The sequence below is a fragment of the Zea mays genome, chromosome 10, assembly GCF_902167145.1.
Source record: "Zea mays cultivar B73 chromosome 10, Zm-B73-REFERENCE-NAM-5.0, whole genome shotgun sequence".
Taxonomy (NCBI): Eukaryota; Viridiplantae; Streptophyta; class Magnoliopsida; order Poales; family Poaceae; genus Zea; species Zea mays.
Genome location: NC_050105.1, coordinates 4027322 through 4037244, shown reverse-complemented (window position 1 = coordinate 4037244; position 9923 = coordinate 4027322).

The window sequence follows — 9923 nt, the reverse complement described above, 5'->3', positions numbered from 1 at the left end:
CCCAAGAGCATGGTATGAATGCCTAAGAGATTTTCTTATCGCTAATGGCTTCAAAGTCGGAAAGGCCGATCCTACTTTATTTGCTAAAACACTTGCAAATGATTTGTTTCTATGCCAAATTTATGTTGATGATATTATATTTGGGTCTACTAACGAATCTACATGTGAGGAATTTAGTAGGATCATGACACAGAAATTCGAGATGTCTATGATGGGGGAGTTGAAGTACTTCTTGGGATTTCAAGTGAAGCAACTCCACGAGGGCACCTTCATTAGCCAAACGAAGTATATTCAAGACATTCTAAACAAGTTTGGGATGAAGGATGCCAAGCCCATCAAGACACCCATGGGAACCAATGGGCATCTCGACATCGACACGGGAGGTAAATCTGTAGATCAAAAGGTATACCGATCGATGATAGGTTCTTTACTCTATTTATGTGCATCTCGACCGGACATTATGCTTTCTGTATGCATGTGTGCAAGATTCCAAGCCGATCCTAAGGAAGCTCACCTTAGGGCCGTAAAACGAACCTTGAGATATTTAGTTTATACTCCTAAGTTTGGGCTTTGGTATCCTAGGGGATCCACATTTGATTTAACTGGTTATTCGGATGCCGATTGGGCGGGGTGTAAAATTAATAGAAAGAGCACATCGGGAACTTGCCAGTTCTTGGGAAGGTCTCTGGTGTCTTGGGCTTCAAAGAAGCAAAATTCCGTAGCTCTTTCTACCGCCGAAGCCGAGTATATTGTCGCATGCCATTGTTGCGCGCAATTACTTTGGATGAGGCAAACCCTTAGGGACTATGGTTACAAATTAACCAAAGTTCCTCTTCTATGTGATAATGAGAGTGCAATCCGCATGACAGATAATCCCGTTGAGCATAGCCGCACTAAACACATAGCCATTCGGTATCACTTTTTAAGGGATCACCAACAAAAGGGGGATATCGAGATTGCATATATTAGCACCAAAGAACAATTAGCCGATATCTTTACCAAGCCACTAGATGAACAAACATTTAACAAACTTAGGCATGAGCTAAATATTCTTGATTCTCGGAATTTCTTTTGATGTTTTGCACACATAGCTCATTAGTATACCTTTGATCATGTCTCTTTTATATGCTATGACTAATGCGTTTTTAAGTATATTTCAAACCAAGTCATAGATTGAAAGAGAATTAGAGTCTTCGGCGAAGACAAAGGCTTCCACTCCACTCCATCGAAATTACTCATCCTTCGTCGTCACTCCGCGTCGCTCTCCAACTTTGGTATAATCTTCACTCATATTTTGTTCGCCAAAGGAGGATTAAAAGGGCTTATATTTCACTCAAGTATCGGTTTTTGGCGATTCATGCCAAAGGGGGAGAAAGTATTAGCCCAAAGCAAAAGGACCGCACCACCACCAATTTTCAAAATTTGAGTTAAGAAAAGATTTTTGAAATGATGAATTTTTCAATTGGTATCTTATTTTTGATAGAATTTCAAATTAGAACACCCTCTTCAAAAACTAATATCTAAAACCCTCTTGAACACTAAGAGGAGTATTTTATTGAGGGGGAGTTTTGTTTAGTCAAAGGAAAAGCATTTGAAACAGGGGGAGAAAATTTCAAATCTTGAAAATGCTTCTCAAAATCTTATTCATTTATCCTTTGACCATTTGCAAAAGAACTTTGAAAAGAATTTACAAAAGAATTTGCAAAAACAAAACATGTGGTGCAAGCGTGGTCCAAAATGTTGAAAAAGAAAAAGAAATCAATCCATGCGCATCTTATGAGAATATATTGGTTTTGTTCCAAGCAACCTTTGCACTTACATTATGCAAACTAGTTCAATTATGCACCTCTATATTTGCTTTGATTTGTGTTGGCATCAATCACCAAAAGGGGGAGATTGAAAGGGAAATAGGCTTACACCTTTTCCTAAATTGATTTTGGTGGTTGAATTGCCCAACACAAATAATTGGACTAACTAGTTTGCTCTAGTCTATAAGTTTTACAGGTGCCAAAGGTTCACAACAAGCCAATAAAAAGACCAAAGATGAGTTCAAATAAAGAGAGCTAAAGACATCCCAAAGGCACCCTGGTCTGGCGCACCGGACTGTCCGGTGTGCCACCGGACAGTGTCCGGTGCACCAGGGAACTTGACGCTGAACTCGCTACCTTCGGGAAAATTGGAGGCCGCTCCACTATAATTCACCGGACTGGTGTGTCAGCGGAGCAACAGCTACTTCGCGCCAATGGTCGACTGCAACCGCATTAAATGCGCTACAGTGCGCGCTAGAGTCAGAGCACGCGCAGAAGGGGCACCGGACAGTCTACAGGACCTGTTCGGTGCACCACCGGACAGCCCAGAGGCCCCACCAGTCAGAGCTCCAACGGTCAGAACCCAACAGCCAGCTGACGTGGCTGGCGCACCAGACAGTGTCCGGTGGCGCATCGGACTGTCCGGTGCGCCATGCGACAGACAGCCTCCCAACAGCCACTTTTGGTGGTTGGGGCTATAAATACTCCAACCACCCACCATTCATTGCATCCAAGTTTTCCAACTTCCTACACCTTACAAGAGCTATAGCATTCAATACAAGACACACCAAAGAGATCAAATTGTAATACTCAAAAGTGTAATAAAGAGAATAGAGATAATCTCAATGGTTTGTGGCCTCTACTAATTATTGCATGTGCTCAACACTAGTTAAAGGTGGATGAATAGAACAATGAACACATAATTAATCTGTGCATCATGCTGAGTTTTTATTTGATTGTGCATTTGTGCTTAATAAAATAAATGTATCATTAATAGCATATTAATGGACCCATAGAATTCAAAGTCTAACTTGGAAATAAAACCATGAAAATAGAGGAGAGAAAGGAATTTTATTCAATAAATAAAAGTATAATTTAATAACTTCATCGCAGTAGGTATGATCAAACTAAATAATTATTCAGTGTACAAGGTGCCACAAAGTTTGAATTTAAATGGAAGTTTGAATTTGGGATTCAAAATAAGACAAAATAGGAAAAATAGAAAGAAAAAAAGAAAGAAAAAGAAAAAGAAAAGGGGAAAACACTACCTGGGCCGGCTGCTACCCATTTCGGCCCACCTAGAGAAACACCCGCGCGGCCCAGACATCTCCCCCACCGCGCGCTTGCGCTCTCTGCCACACGAGCCCCACTTGTCAACTGCTCGGCTGCACGCGGACTCGCGCCTTCTGCCACTGGCGCGTGGGCCCGCTTCGCCAGAATTACGCCCACCTCCGCTCAGTGCACCGCGCCGACATGTGGAGCCCACTTGTCTGTTGCTCAACCGCACCCGCGTTAACCGGCCTTGCACTGTGATCGCGGGCCCACACGACAGACTCTCAGACGCGCGACTCCGTCTTCCCCGTGAGACTCGCGGGCGAGCTCAACCGAACCGCGTAGACGGTGCCGCCGTGACCTCAACCACCTTCCCGGGTCTTCCGGCTTCAGAGGTTAGCTTCCGTTCCGCGCGCACATAAGACTCGGCCGCATCCCCTCCTCTTCTCCCCTTCATCCCACTCGCACCGTGGCCATCTATCGTCGAAGTCGCCATTGCCATACACAGCCACCGTCGTCCCTCATGCTCGGCCCCAATTGGATCCCCGTGTGCGGCCCGAAGGCTTCGCTCGAGCCCCTGGTCCGTTCCGGTGGCGATTACGGGGCAGGAGGGTGACAGGAGCGCGCCCAATCCGTCTCCGCCGTCGCGCGTTCGCGGGTCGCCGTGGACCGACCGATTCGACGCCGGACTTTGGGTAAGGACCCGCTCTCCTAGTTCGCCTTCGGCTCAATTTCATTCCGCGCCTAGCATAATAGGGTTTGGCACACTGGTGCCATGGATTGGCTTACTCCGGCGAGGCCTCCGCCGTGAACGGAGGGGAGTACCGCCGTGGGTGGCCTCGGTGGAGCAGAAGCGCCTGTGGCCGTTGATCTACTAATGGGCGGCTGTGATTAGAACTTGGAGATACCCCTTCACATGATGGATACGGTTCGTTGGATCTGGATCGAATGGGCTTCGTTCGATCCGCGCTATTTAAAACGGTGGCCATCCGATCTAGATCCGAGGATCAGCGTTGCGTACCCGTTTGATTCGATGGGGATCTAATCTCGTCCGTCCAGACTCGATCGGGTGACCCGTGTTGGTCGATACCCCTTCGCGGGTCCATTTTACTTAAGAGCCCCTCGGTTTCATTGAAATAAACCCGCCGTCCATTTTTACTATGCACTGAGTCTAAGATATCTTGCGCAGAGCCCCCTACTGTTCACAGAAAATGAGGCCCAGTCCAGAGATTGTTTAAATTGAATAAATGAAATAGAAAATAGATTTTTAATAGGAAAATAATTGCTAGAGCTTATAAAATTCATAGAAAATTCATCTCTGGTCCAAATTAAGCCATTCCACTTTCTAAATTTTTGTAATTTAATTCTCTATCACTTAGATTCTCTGTTTTGTCATGAAAACAGTAGGAAAATTAATTTCCCACTTAATCCTATTTAAAACACATAAAACCTTTGAAAATGCATAAATTAAATTCTATAGCTCCAAAAATTATGATTCCTGTTCCTAGAATTTTATTTTAATGTGTAGATTATTACTGTGTATTTTATTTATATGTTTGGTGTAATGTTAATTTCTCTATATGCACTGTGCTTGTTTGTATTGTGGCGAGTAGAAGAGCCCGTGACCGAGGATCCTGGTGAGCAGCAGGTTGAAGTAGCTGAGCAGGAGCTCATTGAAGGCAAGTTGTGCCCTTGACCACTTTTTACCTAATAATGTTCTTTAATATCACTTATCCATGCATAGGTTAATTTTGATGGGACCCAATAGGTCACCCTAGATTGTTTATCTCATTACCTTGTTTACCCCTGAATCACTTGGGTAGTTTGCTATTGCTTTATATGGTTTTGGGATAATCATTTATTACCTCTATGTTCCAATTCTTTTTGTTATTCTATTTATGTTCATGTTGAGATCATTAATGTTAATTGGAACATAGAGCTTAACTTGAGTAACACGTGCCACCACAAGGGTTTAATGGGACGCCCTTGGCTGACTAATTAGGAAAGCTAGTGGAAGACTACCTTACCCGAAAGGGGCAAGGGCAGTAGGGGAGTGGTCAGTGTAGGGAGGTCCTTGGTTGATTTTGCTGCGATGGCGGTCAGACAAGAACCCTGCATTGGAACTTCCTATGAACTGTAGCGGGTTTTCGGAAGCTAGTGGAACTTTGTAAAGGCCTCATAGTGTTGCCCTGCTGCGCTTCCTAGGTAGAGGTGTATGGGATTCGCGACCCCTTGGCAGATGGGTAACATGACTTGTGGGTAAAGGGTACAACCTCTGCAGAGTGTAAAACTGGTATACTAGCCGAGCTCACGGTCATGAGCAGCTCAGGACTCTCTGATGATTAAATTATGGAACTTAAATTCAATTTTGTCATTTTGCATATGCATGGGTTTATTATTAATTTTGTTCTATTATTTATTAAGGTTTGGTATTTACTTACATCTAGAAATTGCTAATAAAATTTTGACCAACATTAAAAGCAATGCTCAGCTTTAACCATTCTCTTTGATAAGCCTTACACTCGATGAGCTCCCACTTTTGGTGAGTTCATGTCACATTATTCCCCACGACTTGTTGAGCGATGAACGTATGTGAGCTCACTCTTGCTGTCTCACACCCCCCCCCCACAGGAGAAGAGCAGGTGGTTCAGGAGGAGCCACAAGGCGAGGGGTTTGATCTGATCTAGGTGGCGTTTCTCAGTTGACATTGGCGCCAACGATCCTTAGTTCGTTTTATGTTTATCCTTTTATTTTGTAATAAGTCTTCCGCTATGTAATAAATACTCTGATGTTTTATGACATTTATCTCTATACACTCTGTTATTATATATGTTGTCTTCTTGGCGCATTTATGAGATGCACATGGCTTTGTTCCTTAATGCCGGGTGTGACAGAAGTGGTATCAGAGGAAATGTTGACTGTAGGACGAAACCTAGATAGAAATGGACCAAACCCTTACCTACTTACCTTACTCTGATTCATTCTATACTTATCTCACTCTGATTCTTTCTATACTCATCTTGATCCTGTCTCACCTTCTTCTGTTCTACTCTGATTATTCTTACCTTCTCTACTCTGAGACAAGATGGATTACACACTTTGGAATGTTACATTTATGATCTTTTTAAGAGATAGGAGGCCTAAGACAAAATTATAACTATTTCTATATTTAAAAAAATGTTGGTTGATTGTTCTGATGATCAATGTCTGATTTGCTTCTTTGATTGATTGAAATAGTATAGACGGGCATCTTAGCATGTACCACCATAAGATAATGTATTAGCGTTAGTAGGTGACACACTAATCTACTTAGCTAATAAATCCCCCGCAATAACATCCCTCGTAATTACTCGTCTTGTCTACAATCATTTCTTTCTTACCCTGTGTTCCTAACCAGATGGGCTACCCCTATACTATTAGAAGAGAGCAGTATAGACTTGATCCTTGGTATGTCATGGTTAAGAAAGGCAAAGACAGTTTATACACTGTGCTAAGGGAACCATAGAACTCACCAGTTCCAAAGGAGAAAGATTTGAAGTTGGAATTGCAGTAACTACCGCCACCAGACTAGCGGCATTCTTAGTAGATGGGAAGTTTGTTGGTGTCAACATCCATGTGGTTAGAGATTTTCCGGATGTCTTCCAAGAAGAGTTACCAGGGATGCCACCATATAGGGAAGTTGAGTTTGTCATTGATCCCTTACCTAGGCTGCCCCTACTTTCAAACGGCCATACATGATGTCTGTAGAAGAGTTAAAGGGACTGAAGAAGCAGTTAACGGAATTACAAGAGGCTGGGTACATACGTCCGAGTTCCTCACCTTGGGGAGTGTCGGTTCTGTTTGTACAGAAGAAGGATGGATCACAAAGGATGTGTGTGGATTATAGATCCCTTAATGGTGTCACTGTGAAGAACAAGTGTCCATTACTCCGCATTTAGAATTTATTTAATCAGATGAGAGGTGCAAGGGTATTCTCGAAAATTGATCTCCGATCGGGTTACTATCAAATGAAGATTAGGCCATCGGATATTCCCAAGATAGCTTTCTCGACCCGATACGGTTTATATGAGTTCATCGTTATGTCATTTGGACTAACTAATGCACCAGCTACTTTATGGATCTGAAGAATAAGGTGTTTATGGAGTATTTGGACAGATTCGTCGTAGTATTCATCGATGATATTCTTATTTATTCCAAGAGTGATAGTGATCATGAGGAACATCTGAGATTGGTGCTACAGAAGCTACGAGATAATCAACTCTATGCCAAGTTTAGCAAGTGCGAGTTTTGGATTGGTGAGGTGCCATTTCTCGAACATATTATTTCTAATGGAAGGATATCAGTGGATCCTGCTAAAGTTAAGGAGATAATGGAGTGGAGAGTACCCACTACAGTTACTGAGATTCGGAGTTTCTTGGGATTAGCAGGATATTATCGGAGATTTATTGAAGGATTTTCTAAGATTGCTAAGCCTATGACTTCACTTTTGGAGAAAGGAAGAGAATTTAAGTGGGACGAGAAGTGCCAAGACAGCTTTGAGCAATTGAAAAAGAGGTTGATGTCGCCACCAGTATTGGTTATGCCAGACCTACAGAAAGGATTTGATGTTTATTGTGATGCATGTGGCCAAGGCTTAGGATGTGTGCTCATGCAGGAAGGACATGTGATTGCCTATGCGTCTCGTCAGTTACGGAAACATGAATTGAACTACCCCACTCATGACTTGGAATTGGCAGCCGTTGTGCATGCGCTTAAGATTTGGAGACATCATATCATGGGGACCAAGTGCCAAGTATATACGGATCATAAGAGTCTGAAGTATATATTCACTCAGAAGGATCTCAACCTTAGGCAACGCCGTTGGTTGGAGCTTATTAATGATTATGATTTGGAGATTCACTATCACCGGGCAAGGCAAATTTGGTTGCAGATGCCTTGAGTCGAAAGGAGCATGATCATTCAGCTGTTGTTGCCCAGCTACCCGATGAGATTGTTGAGGATTTCAGGAGACTTAACCTGGGAATAGTTGCTCACACTGAAGGAGTTACTATTGATGTGGAACCTACTTTGGAACAAGAAATTCGCAAAGGACAAATTGGTGATGCTAAAATACAAGAGATTAAGGATCTGATTACTGAAGAACGAGGTCCAGAATTCATGGAGAATGAGCAAGGCACTGTATGGTTCAAGGACAGGATGTGTGTTCCTGATATTGAAAGCCTTCGAGAGACTATATTGAAGGAGGCCCATGACTCGGATTATTCTATTCATCCTGGCAGTACCAAGATGTATCAGGATTTGAAGCGGAAATATTGGTGGTATGGATTGAAAAGAGATGTGGCTGCATATATGGCTAGTGCGATGTGTGTCAAAGAGTTAAGGCCGAACATCAAAGACCAGCTGGACTATTATACCCATTAAAGATACCCGAGTGGAAGTGGGAAGAGATTGGTATGGATTTTATTACTGGGTCGCCTCACACCTCGAAAGGATATGATTCTATATGGGTTATTATGGATAGCCTGACCAAAGTGGCTCATTTCATTCCGGTCAAGACTACTTATAAGTGATCTCAATTGGTTTAAGTTATATATGGCTCGGATTATGTCTCTACACGGTGTACCAAAGAAGATCGTTTTGGATAGAGGATCACAGTTTACCTCAAGATTTTGGAAAAGTTTTCAAGAGTGTGGATACGAAGTTGAATTCTAGTTCGGCTTACCATCCTCAGATTGATTGACGGACTGAAAAGACTAATCAAGTAATGGAGGACATGTTGAGAGCTTGTGCCCTTCAGCATGGTAGTAGTTGGGACAAGAGTCTACCTTATGCTGAGTTATCATATAATAATAGTTATCAGGCCAGTCTGAAGATGTCACCTTTTGAAGCTTTATATGGGAGGAAGTGCAGGACTCCTCTGTATTGGGATCAGATGGGAGAAAGACAATTCTTTGGGCCTGAACTGATTCAAGAAGCAGAAGAACAAGTCCGTATAATTCGAGAGAATTTGAGGGTGGCTCAAACCAGGCAAAAGAGCTACGCAGATAATAGAAGAAGACCACTGGAATTTGAAGAAGGAGATTATGTGTACCTCAAGGTGTCACCACTTCGTGGAATGAGGAGATTCAAAGTCAAGGGCAAATTGTCCCCTCGCTATATTGGACCATTCTTGATCTTTAGGCGAGTTGGGGAGATGGCATACCAACTCGAGTTACCGGATAGTCTATCAGATGTGCATAATGTATTCCACGTATCTCAACTGAAGAAGTGTCTCCGTGTCCCTGAGGAACAGTTACCAATGGAAGAGCTTAGTGTTCAGGGTGATTTGACTTACACGGAGTACCCGATCAAGATTTTGGATACTTTGACTCGAGTTACAAGAAATAAGGTGATAAAGATGTGCAAAGTCCAATGGAGTCACCACGGTGAAGATGAAGCAACTTGGGAAAGAGAAGAAGAGCTTCGCATAGATTTTCCCCACCTTTTCCCTAGATCTTCTTAAATCTCGAGGACGAGATTATTTTTAAGGGGGGTAGGATTTGTAATACTCAAAAGTGTAATAAAGAGAATAGAGATAATCTCAATGGTTTGTGGCCTCTACTAATTATTGCATGTGCTCAACACTAGTTAAAGGTGGATGAATAGAGCAATGAACACATAATTAATCTGTGCATCATGCTGAGTTTTTATTTGATTGTGCATTTGTGCTTAATAAAATAAATGTATCATTAATAGCATATTAATGGACCCATAGAATTCAAAATCTAACTTGGAAATAAAACCATGAAAATAGAGGAGAGAAAGGAATTTTATTCAATAAATAAAAGTATAATTTAATAACTT